This window comes from Mobula birostris, chromosome 10 (assembly GCF_030028105.1).
Source record: "Mobula birostris isolate sMobBir1 chromosome 10, sMobBir1.hap1, whole genome shotgun sequence".
Classification (NCBI taxonomy): domain Eukaryota; kingdom Metazoa; phylum Chordata; class Chondrichthyes; order Myliobatiformes; family Myliobatidae; genus Mobula; species Mobula birostris.
This window is the reverse complement of record NC_092379.1, coordinates 69,550,570-69,563,197: the sequence shown is the minus strand read 5'-3', so window position 1 is coordinate 69,563,197 and position 12,628 is coordinate 69,550,570. Positions and strand designations below refer to the sequence as shown.

The following is a 12,628-nucleotide window of genomic DNA, read 5'->3' as shown; positions in this document are numbered from 1 at the left end:
TTGTGATTTCATTCTCACGGAGCCTTGAATCGGGGCTCTCACATTTTCCCCACTCCGGAAGGGTCCGCCCGGGTCCGAAATTAGTGACTCGCTCCACCGCAGAGCGAATCCATTCATGGCCTCAGTCTGCTGGCGAACGCTGGAGCCTCACCATAACCCGGAGTCTTTCTCTACTTGCCGACTGCTCTGTGCATCTTGCTGGGTCAGAATGAAGGACAGTCAAAAGTTAACGCGAGGAAATCTGCAGATGCTGGAAATTCAGGACAAAGGGCCTTGGCCCGAAACATCGACTGTGCATCTTCCTATAGATGCTGCCTGGCCTGCTGCGTTCAACAGCATTTTTTGTGTGTGTTGTCAGTCAAAAGTTAACTACATTGCTCCAGGACTGGAGGGAGGCGCATGTTGAGAGAGGACGGCAGAAGCCTCAGTGAGCTCGAGAAGTTTTACGGCATCCAACAGGTCCACGGACCACGCTGCTAAAGCTGCTTGATTTATTTATTTTGACGGATTAAAATTTCCTAAAGATGGCGTTGGATTTGAATGTACATCTCCCAGATTAACTGCTGAGATCTCCGGACAGCAGGCAATAACTTTATACCTGCCACCCCTGTTCTCTGAGCTGACGTTCTCTATAACTGTTGACGACCCTTGGTGATGCTTTGCTGCTGTTTGCTGAATTGAATTGACTTTATTATTTATATCCTTCATATACATGAGGAGTAAAAATCTTTAGGTTACGTCTCCGTCTAATTGTGCAATGTGCAATTTTTAGTAATTTATAATAAATAATATGTACAACAGGATAGTCAATATAACATTGAAATACAGTTCTGTCAGCATGAATTGAGCAGTCTGACGGCCTGGTGGAAGCAGCTGTCCCGGAGCCTATTGGTCCTGGCTTTTATGCTGCGGTACCGTTTCCCGGATGGTAGCAGCTAGAGCAGTTTGTGCTTGGGGTGACTTGGGTCTCCAATGATCCTTCGGGCCTTTTTTTACACACCTGTCTTTTTAAATGTCCGGAATAATGTGAAGTTCACATCTACAGATGCGCTGGGCTGTCTGCATCACTCTCTGCAGAGTCCTGCGATTGAGGAAAGTACAGTTCCCACACCAGGTAGTGATACAGCCAGTCAAGATGCTCTCAATTCTGCCTCAGTAGAAAGTTCTGAGGATCTGGGGGCCCACACCTGTTCTTCAACTGTCTGAGGTGAAAGAGGCGCTGTTGTGCTTTTTTCACCACGCAGCCAGTATGTACAGAGCACGTGAGGTCCTCGGTGATGTGTATGCTGAGGAGCTGTTAACCCTCTCAACCCCAGATCCATTGATGTCAGTAGGGGCTAGCCTATTTCCATTCCTCCTGTAGTCCACAACCACATCTTTTGTTTTTGCGACATTGAGGGAGAGGTTGCTTTCTTAACACCACTGTGTCAGGGTGATGATATCTGTAAGCTGCCTCATTATTATTTGAGATTAGGCCAATCAGTGTGGTATCTTCAGCAAATTTAATTAGTAGATTGGAGCTGTGGGTGGCGACACAGTCATGGGTATACAGACATAAAAGGAGGGGTCTTAGTACACAGCCCTGAGGGGCATCTGGTTTGAGGGTCAGAGGGGCAAAAGTGAGGGAGCCCACTCTTACCACCTGCCAGCGATCTGACTGGAAGTCCAGGATCCAGTTACACAAGGCAGGGTGAAGGCCGAGGTCTGATCTTCTTGTCGAGTCTGGAGGGAATTATGGTGCTGATTGCTGAACTGTAGTCCAAGAACAGCATTCTCGCATAAGCATCCTTCTTCTCCAGATGTGTAAGAACGGCGTTTAGGACGGTTCAGTGAGGGTGGTAGCATGCTGCAGATGTAGTCCTTGGCCCGCCTCTCAAAGCATTTGCTTATTGTTGAGGTGAGTGCGGCAGGATGCCAGAAGTTCAGACCTGTTACCTTGGTCTATTTATGTACCGGAACATTTGTGGATGTTTTGAAGCAGGAGGGCACTCTACACTGGGGGGGAGAGAGAGAGAGATTAAAAACGTCTGTAAACACACCTGCCAGTTGAGCCGCGCACATCCTGAGTACCCGCCCTGGGATGCCGTCCGGTCCTGCAGCCTTACGGCTGTCCACTCGTTACCGCGTAAACTACTTCCAAACCCGAACTAACGGCTTTCATTCCCCATCTCAACTGGCCATAAATACAGCCAACGTCCGAAAATCCAGAAAGCTCCTTTCGGGCCATCACTAGTCCCAAACTGCTCGTTCTCCATTCGGGTTCATGCTGGTCACGGACTGTGAACCGTGCACACACTGAGCTACTCTAAACACCATCACTTTATCACTGATCAAACAGAATTCACCAGCTCTCGGACTCTGAACCCGGAGAACCACACCTGTCCGACCAGTGAAGCGGGTGGGGAGACTGAGACACTCACGTTATTGTGTGGAACTTTCCCGGCTCACTCTGTTTCATTGGATCTGGGAGAGTTCGATCGCGAATCCTCGTGATCAGAGTGATTCAGAGAGGGATCGATCACTGCAGTGACCTTCAGTGAAACTGCACCTTTTCCGAGAATGGAACGGAACGAGGACTGGAACACTGAGTTCGAAGCCAATACAACAGAACAACAACAGTTTTTACATAACCCAGCTGTCTGAATGGAGAAGTATTGAAAGGCAAAATCGAAATAACAGGTATGATAGGGCGGATAGTTTGAAGTGTGTCTATTTTAATGCTAGGAGTATTCTGGATAAGGGTGATGAACTTAAGCATGGATCAGTACATGGAACTACGGTGCTGTGGCCGTTACTGAAACTTGGTTGGGGGGGGCAGGACGAATAATGTCCCAGGTTTTTGAAGTTTTAGAAAAGAAAGATGGGAAAGTAAAAGGGGTGGGGTGTGTTGCAGTTGCACGACCTTTTTCTGGGAAATCCACATCAGACATGTGGAGAGTGTTTTAAGGTCAATTGCAGAGTACAGGAGAGGTGAGTTCCTGGTTGAAGGAAGGCCAGAGATCGAATAATAAGAGAACATTGGATGTCCAGAGAGGTGGTGAATTTAGTCAAGAAGAAAAAGGAAAAGTATGTAAAGTTTTAGAATTTTGGATCAAATGGGGCACTTGAGGAGTATAAAGAAGCCAGAAAGGAACAAAGGAATGGAATTAGGGAAGTCAGGAGGGGCCATGAAAAGTCCCTGGCAAGTAGGATTAAGGTGAATCCCAAGGCACCCCTATACATATATCAAGAGCAAGAGCACATCTCGGGAAAGGGTGGGACCACTCAACGATAAAGGGGGAAAATTTGCTTGGATGCGCAGAACTGGAGTGATGTACTTAACAAGTGTCAGTATTTAACAAGGAAAATGATAGAAAGAACTGAGAGATCAGTGCTTAGTGTTTAAATACATTCGGGTATTTAGGAGGAGGAAGTGTTGGGCTCCAAATGAGTATTAATGTGGATAAGTCTCCAGGACCTGATGTGATTTACCCCAGATGATTGAAGGGGCAAGAGACAAGACTGCTGGGGCCTTGACCAGCAGATTAAGGAGATTAACTCAAAACTCTGTGTTCGCGGGATTCGTGGGGAGAGTGTGGGCCGTCGAGCAGAGAAACCATCTACTTTTCCAAGGATGTCCAAGGCAAGGAGTTGATGCACATCCAGAGAGAGAGAGATAGAGGGCAACATTCTACGGGTGTTAGCACTTCAATTATTTATGTAATGAAAAGCTGAGGGGAACTTTGAACAACATTGATACCGGGAAACATTGCCCGGTAACGGTGACTTGTCAATTCAAAGGGCACAGGTTTAAGGGTAAGATGTTTAGAGGGAATCACATGGAATTAAACACATAGAAGAAAACCCCTGACTTCGGAGCTGACTGTCAGAATAGTCGTATATGGTAATATAAACCTACTTTGATAGTAACTTTATTTTGAAGTTTGAACTTTGAACACAGCCAGTTACAGCTCTTGCTGAAAGCTTCCTCTTACAGTTGTCAATCAAGTGAAGCAGGAAAGAAGCAGAGATGTTCTTCTTGTTAATTTCTGGGATACAGATACAGTGGGTTCCTGTTAATTGGGCCATCAGTAATCAGATCAGCCACTTATGTGGGACAACGTTACAGAACAAAACCTAATGGAGGAAATTGCCAGAATTCCCTTCCTTTATTTGGGACATGGCCACTTAACTGGGAAAGGAGACTGTTGTCAAACAGGTTAACTAATATCAGTCACACACACTTATGTGACTGTTAGACGCTACACCATGTTTTGACCAAACAGTTTGAAAATAGAATCTGTGTGTGTGTGTGCGTTTTAAAGCAGTGATTTTCATCATGGATAGTTGATGAGAAATAAGCAGGAGGACAATTGTTCTGCTGCAAACACGAGGAAATCTGCAGATGCTGGAATTTCAAGCAACACACACAAAAAATGCTGGTAAATGCAGCAGGCCGGGCAGCATCTATAGGAAGAGGTACAGTCGACGTTTCGGGCCGAGACCCTTTGTCAGGACTAACTGATAGAAGAGATAGGAAGAGATTTGAAAGTGGGAGGGGGAACGGATATCCGAAATGATAGGAGAAGACAAGAGGGGGAGGGATGGAGCCAAGAGCTGGAAAGTTGATTGGCAATAGGGATACGAGGCAGGAGAAGGGAGAGGATCATGGGACGGGAGGCCTAGGGAGAAAGAAAGGGGGAGGGGAGCCCAGAGGATGGGCAAGGAGTTATAGTGAGAGGGACAGAGGGAGAAAAAAGGGGGAGGGAGAGAGAGAGAGAGAGAGAGAGAGAGAGAGAGAGAGAGAGAGAGAGAGAGAGAGAGAGAGAGAGAGAGAGAGAGAGAGAGAGAGAGAGAGAGAGAGAGAGAGAGAGAGAGATAAATAAATAAATAAATAACGGATGGGGTACGAAGGGGAGGTGGGGCATTAACGGAAGTTAGAGAAGTCAGTGTTCATGCCATCAGGTTGGAGGCTTCCCAGATGGAATATAAGGCGTTGTTCCTCCAACCTGAGTGTGGCTTCATCTTTACAGTAGAGGAGGCCGTGGATAGACATGTCAGAATGGGAATGGGATATGGAATTAAAATGTGTGGCCACTGAGAGAAAGCAGGACCTATGAAGTATTTGAAGGTATCAACAATCATCTTGACTGTTACAATGAAGATGAAGATTTTGAGGATATTTTCACTGATAGGATTGCATGAAGGCAGTCCATTATCTGTACTGGGAGTCAGCAATGATCTTATTAATTGCGAACAGTAGATGAATACCTCTTCCATAAATATTAAGAACTAATACAGCTTTATCAGACTGTAGTGTTCTAGTTTGTTCTGTATTTCATTTAAATACTTGATTTGTTCCTCAGTTTGTCTTTTTTATACCTTTTTAACTATTTCTGTGAAACTTTGCTGAATTGGGCAAAATGTAGAGGTCCCGATGTGTCTCAATTCACTGGAATTCATTGTATTTCCAAAACAAAAACCCCTAGAAAAGCCGTGGTGATGCACTTACTGGAACTGCTCTCAGTTTGGAGGTTACGTTCCTCCAGTGTTATCAAAAGCTGTAGTGATGTAGTTACTAGAACTGTTCTCAATCTGGAGGTGAAACTGTTCCCCCAGTGTTGTCTAAAACATTCCAGGACTTTGCCTCAAAGGAGAAACAGCAACACAAATCCAGACTGGTGGCACACAGGGAGATTTGTAAATGGTGATGAGCCCCTGCTGGTTGTCCTTCCCCTTTTGGGTGATTTACCTTCTGAGCTGCTCACACAGCTGCTGAACTTCTGTAACTACCAGTCTGATTTCTAGTCCTGCACACGCCGATGGTGGGGATCTTACCACTGGTAATGATGATGCCTGTCAGTGAGAGAGAGAGTCAGCTTTCAGATATTCTCTTGCTGGGGATGATTATTGATTTCATTTGTGAACGGTGTCTGATACTGTTACGGTACGCAGCTGACTGCGCCACCCTCCGATGTTCAGACGCTCCGATTCTCCAGAGGATGGATAAGTGGCATGGTCACTTTAAAGATTCTGGCCCACTTCACAAATTGGTGGCCATGTTTTGTCTCGAAGATTTAGATATTTAAAGAGCACCTAAACTCAGGTTCGGTGTTCAATCATCAGCTCAACTTTGGTTCAGTTTGAGACTGTGTTCAGAGCTTCTGTCTTGTTTGGTTTCCTGTCTAGTCTCATCAGGCTCTCATCTCACATCTACTCAGGAACCCCGTTCTTGTCTCAGTCTGAAAATCCTGTTTTGAATCTAGTCTCGGATCTTGGATACTCCAGCATGGGGGTCCTTACTATCCTCACCTAGGCCTCTTGTCACAGATACAGTACCTATCACCTCATGCCTGCAGATGGAATTGGTCATGTTCCATGCAGGACAACTTGTTCTATTATCTGAATTGACATGAATGTTGTGCAATCAGCAGCATATATCCCTACTTTCGATAAAGAAATGAGCATTCTTTGATGTTTCGGCCCACGCCACTGCTGTGAAGGTTTCCAGTCCTGGAGATGGTGTGATAATCCATAGCAACCAAAGCCAGATTCCATTTTTAAGGTTAAATTCAGATCATCGTACCCATTGACATCAGTTTACCAGCTCTTTCAGTCAACTTCTGTGTTGGTGCTGAGGGCAGTCATTATCACAATAGCTCTGGAAATCACCTTTGACTTTGTCTTTGGACATGAATGTTTCAGGCAAACGTAATGACCTTCCTTCCATCCTAAAGTCTGAAGTGAGATATTTGCTGATGATTATACAGTGTTCATTTTGTTTCAGATATTCTCAGCAAATGTTGCTCTTATCAACAGCCTGCAGCAAAGCCAAAGCAATGTTTAATCAAAGGAAAAAAGTGTCTAGTAATATCAGTACAACTGAAATGTCAGGGAATGTCTGTCACCATCTACGGAAGACCCAAACATCAATCTTTCTCACACAGTGTCATCGCCATTGTGAACTCTCCTCTTGGTGTGTACCAGTGATTCTATGAATATATTAGTTCTTTAGCTAAAAGAGCAGATGAAAATCTTTGAGTAATTCCTGATATCCAAAGACTTTAAATCACTGCATGTTTCTGTGAAGGACAAAGGGTGAACAAGCTCAGTGTAGATGGTGATCTGGAGGTTGAATTATGACTATTATGCAAGCTGGCTGTTTTCACTGTAACACGCTGTAAGGTTTCACTGCTAATGTAATGGCTACTCTGTAACGTTCCACTGTTAAGGTAATGGTTTCCCTGTAGCAGCAATGTCCGGGTAATGACGAGAGGTAACGGGGCCTTTGGGATGTATGTTGGCCAATGAGCAGGATGTTGTTCTTTCTTGTGGGTCTGGGAGCAATGATTTTGCAGTCTTTTGTCAGGGAGCGTTGAAGAGAGAGGATGTGAATGGAAAGAGTTGGTGACCACCGAACGCACTAGACTGAGGAGCACGAGTCCGAGGGTCCGAGGTCCAGCTACGCTCGGAGGAGTTCGAGGGGAACGAATGGATGAACTGTGCACTCCAACGTTGCGCATTAGACTGTTTCATGAGAATGGGCCCTTTTCTTTTTTTTTGTTTCTTTACTAAACATATAGTCAAATTAAGAATTATAAAACTCAGTCGTTTAATCGCATATTGTGTGCTGTTGTTATTTCATGGTATTGATTTGTAACAGGGTGCAGCATCCACCCAAACAAAATTTTTAATTTTGGCTGGGCTGGGGGTGCTATCATCCCCTAGATTAAGCACTAGCCAAACCAAGGGTTACATCACCATACTTCAATCCATTAAGTTATATCCCCCTGCTGCTCTGATGTGACCTGATCTCATTTTAGAGAAAATGCTTTGGTCCAAATTCTCAGTGTCCAAATTCTCATGGTGTCCAAATTCTCAGTCCCACTCTGACATGTCCACGTTTCCCAGGCAGATGTCAGTTTCATCAGCCTTAATTCTTTCTCTTCCCAGTGTGAAATAATAGAGTGTGAGAGATAACTTTACAATCAGAGGAAGATTTCCAAAATTAGGGAAGGTTTTATCTGACCCTCAGAGGAATTTGCAGTGGGAGGGGAAAGATCGAGTTGTCTTGGTCCATGTGGGTATCAACGACAGAGGTAGAATGAGGAAAGAGGTTCTGCTGATGGAATTTGAGCATCTAGGGACTAAATTAAAATGCAGAACCAAAAAGGTGGTAATCTCTGGATTACTACCTGAGCCACATGCAAATTGGCACAGGGTTAAGAGGAGTAGAGAGTTAAATGCATGGCTGAAAGATTGTTGTGGGAGAAGTGGGTTTGAATTCATGGGAAACTTCACCCGTATTGGGGAAGGAAGGAACTATTCCATTGGGTCAGGCTCCACCTGAACTGTGATGGGACCTAGATTCTGGCGAATCACATAACTACGGCTGTGGATAGGGCTTTAAGCTAAATAGTAGAGGGGCGAGTTAAATAGATTGGAGAAATAAAGCAAAAAACAAAATGTGGATAAAGATAAAGTAAAGGCCAAAGTTAAAAAATGAGAAAAGTGAAGTCAAATGCATAAGAGACAAACATTAATTACTAGGTTTTTAAAGCACAATGAATGTAAGGGCACTTTATTTGATTAACTGTATTATTTGTAACAAGGTCAGTGAACTTGTGGCTCAAATTAGTACAAAGGGGTATGATTTAGTAGCAATTATAGAAATGTGGTTGCAGGGTGGAGAGGATTGGGAATTAAATATCCAAGGATATCAGGTAATACAGAAGGATAGGCAGGAAGATGGAAGATGGGAGGTGGGGTAGCACTCTTAATTAAGGATGAGATCAGGGTGATAGTGAGAGACAATATCAGAGCTAAGCAACAGAATGCTGACTGGGTCGAGATTAGGAATAGTAAAGGGAAAAAATCCCTGGTGGGAAGTCCACAGGCCACCGAATAACAACATTACAATGGCACAGGCAATAAACAGGGATATATCTGAGGTATGTCAAGTCAAGTCAAGTTATGTCACTTTTTATTTTCATTTCAAACATCATTGGGACGGACTCCACCTAGACCATGATGGGATCTGGATCCTGGTGAATTGCATATCTAGAGCTTTAAACTAAATAGCAGCGGATGGGTTCAACAGATTGAGAAGTATGAAGAAAGTAAAAGAGAAAAGTGTGGATAAAGATCAAGTAAAAGCAAAAGATAAAAACGAGAAAAGTAAGAGTGGAATGAGGAAAAGTCAAGTGCGCAAGAGACAAAGATTATGAGATTTAAAAAAAAAGTGAGTGTAAGGGCACTTTATCTGCCCATAGTATTTGAAACAAGGTCAGTGAACTTGTGGTACAAAGCAGTGCAAAGGGGTATGATTTAGTGGCTATTACAGAATCATGGTTGCAGGATGGAGAGGATTGGGAATTAAGTATCCAAGGGTATCAGGTAATATGGAAGGACAGGCAGAAAGGTAAGGGATTTGAGGTAGTTCTCCTAATTAAACATAAGATCAGGGTGATAGTGAGAGACGATACAAGATCTAAGGAGCAGAATGCTGAATCCATCTGGGAAGAGATTAGGAATATTTAAAGGGAAAAAATCACTGGTGGGAGTTGTCTATAGGCCGCTGAATAATAACATCACAGTGGCACAGGCAGTAAACTGAGAAATATCGGAGGCATGTAAGAAAGGAATAGCAGTTATCCTGGGGGATTTTATCGTACATAGATTGGGTGAATCAAGTTCGGTGAGGCAGTCTTGAGGAGGACTTCATAGAATGCATCTGTGATAGCTTTCTTGAACAGCATGATACTGAACCTACAGGGGAACATGCTGTCTAGGAGCTGGTCCTGTGCAATGAGATAGGTAAAATTAACAATCTTGTAGTTAGGGATCCTCTTGGTAAGATTGATCACCGTATGGTTGAGTTTCTCATACAAATGGAACGTGCAATAGTTCAATCTAAAACCATTGTATTATGTCTAAACAAGGCAGACTACAACAGGAGGAGGGAGGAGTTGGATTGGGTAGACTGGGAACACAGGCTATATGGTGGGATGCTTGTGGAATAGTGGGAGACTTACAAAGAGATTTTTCACAGTGCTCAACAAAAGTATGTTCCAGTTAAAAGCAAGGACAGTAAGCGTGGGGAGAGCCAGCCCTGGATAACTAATGAAATAAAGGAAGGCATCAAACTAAAAGCTTGTGCATACAAAGTTGCCAGGAGTATTGGGAAACTGAAAGATTGGGAAAACTTTAAGAAGCAAAAAGGACCCAGGAAGCGAGCAATAAAGAAAGGGAAGCAACACACACAAAATGCTGGAGGAACTCAGCAGCCCAGGCAACATCTATGGCAAGGAATATGCCGAAGGGATTTGACCTGGAACATTGACTGTGCTCTTTTCCTTAGATGCGTCCTGGCCTGTTGAGTTCCTCCAGCATTTTGTGTGTGTTGCTTGGATTTCTGGCATCTGCAGATTTTCTCTTGTTTGTGAATAAATAAAGGGAAGATAGATTATAAAAATAATCTGGCACAAAATATAAAAATAGATAGTAAAAGTTTGTATAAGTATATAAAGCAGAAAAGGGTGGCCAAAGTGAATGTAGGTCCCTTGGAGGACGAGAAAGGGGATATTGATATTGACTAATGAGGAAATGGTCGAGGCTTTGAATGACTGTTTTGTGTGCATCTTCATGGTGGAGGACACATCTAACATGTCAAAGAGAGATGATATGGATGTGATGGGAGGTGAGGACCTCGATACAATAGCTATCACTAAAGAGGTAGTACTGAGAAAACTTGTGGGCCTAAAGATAGACAAGTCCCTTAGTCCTGATGGAATACATCCTAGGTTTCTGAAAGAAATGGCAGAGGTTATAGTAGAGGCTTTGGTGATAATTTACCAAAATTTTCTAGACTCTGGGCAGGTCCCGGTGGATTGGAAAAAGGCGAATATCACGCCACTGTTCAAAAAAGGATGTAGGCAAAAGGCAGGTAACTATAGGTCAGTCAGTTTAATATCTGTAGTTGGGAAAATGCTTGAAGCTGTCATTAAAGAAGAAATAGTGAGGCATCTGGAAAGAAATGGACCCATCAGGCAGACGCAGTATGAATTCAGCAAATGCAGGTCCTGTTTGACCAACTTACTGGAGTTCTTTGAGGATATAATGAGTGCAGTAGATAGAAGGGAAACAGATGGACATTATTTACTCCACTTCCAGTAGGTGTTCGATAAGGTACCACGTAAAAGACACCCAAAAGATAAGGATGCATAGAGTTTAGGGTGATGTTTTCGTATGGACAGTGGATTGGTTAACTAATAGAAAGCAGAGAGTTGGGATACATGGGTGTTTCTCTGGTTGTCAATCAGTGGTGAGCGGTGTCCGGCAGGGGTCGGTGCTGGGCCCACACTGTTCACGATATACATTAACAATTTGGAAGAGGGGACCGAGTGTGGTGTATCTAAGTTTGCTGATGACACTAAGTTGAGTGGAAACGCGAATTGTGCAGAACAGACAGGGAGCCTGCAGAGAGATATAGATAGGTTAAGTGAGTGGGAAAGGGTCTGGCAGATGGCAGATGTTGGTAAATGTGAAGTCATCCACTTTGGGAGGAAGAATGGAAGATCAGATTATTATTTAAATGGTAAAACAATTGCAGCATGCTACTATGCAGAAGGACTTGGAGGTGCTTGTCGATGAATCGCAAATAGTTGGTTTGCAGGTGCATCAGTCTATCAAGAAGGCAAATGAAATGTTGGCCTTCCTTGCTAGGTGGAATGAATTTAAGAGCAGGGAGGTTGTTCTGCAACTGTATAGGGTACTGGTGAGGCCACATCTGGAATACTGCACTGTAGTTCTGATCTCCTTAATTGAGGAAGGATATACTCATTTTGGAGGAGGTGCAGAGGAGGTTCACCATGTTGATTCCAGAGATGAGGGGATTAGACAATGAGGAGAGATTGAGTCACCTACCACTGCTGGAATTCAGGAGGAGATCTTCTGGAAACATATAAAATTGTGAAAGGGATTGATAAGATAGAGGCAGTGCAGTTGTTTCCACTGGTAGGTGAGACAAGGACTATGGGATATAGCCTCAAGATTCAAGGGAGTCAGATTAGGATGGAGATGAGGAACTACTTTTCTCAAAGGGTTATGAATCTGTAGAATTCTCTGCCCAATGAAGCAGTGGAGGCTACCTCAGTAAATATATTTAAGAGAAGATTGGATAGATTTTTGCATAGTAGGGGAAGTAAGATTTGTTCCAGCTTCCTAATGATGTGCCTCTGGCTAGGCTGCATCTGAAGGATTCCATTCATTTTTAGTTGCCCTATTATTGGAAGGATATGGAGTTTTTGGAGAAGGTGTAGAAGAGGTTTACCAAGATGTTGCCTAGAGGAGGTGAGGGGGCAAGTTTAAAGAAAATGTTTTTACCCAGAGACTGGTAGTGCCTGGAGCTTTCTGCCACAGATGGTGGTGGAAGCAGACACAACAGGAGCATGTAAGAGACATTTAGACAGACACGTGAACATACAGGGAATGCAGAGATATGTATCTTGTGCAGGTCGATGGGATGAGTTTATCTTGTCATCATGGTCAGCAGGAACAATATGAGCCAAGGACCCTGTTTCTATGCTGTACTGTTCTATACTCTGGTTTCTTGCATTATTCACCAGTGATTAAAGGTGATTTTCTAATA

The 12,628-nt window shown here is 43.7% G+C and overlaps 1 protein-coding gene across 4 annotated transcripts in view; it reads left to right on the top strand.

Moving 5' to 3' along the window:
• Positions 1 to 12,628, top strand: part of LOC140204100 (interferon-inducible GTPase 5-like) — a 628,716-nt gene that overhangs the window by 132,094 nt on the left and 483,994 nt on the right. The gene's annotated exons all lie outside the window — the stretch shown is intronic.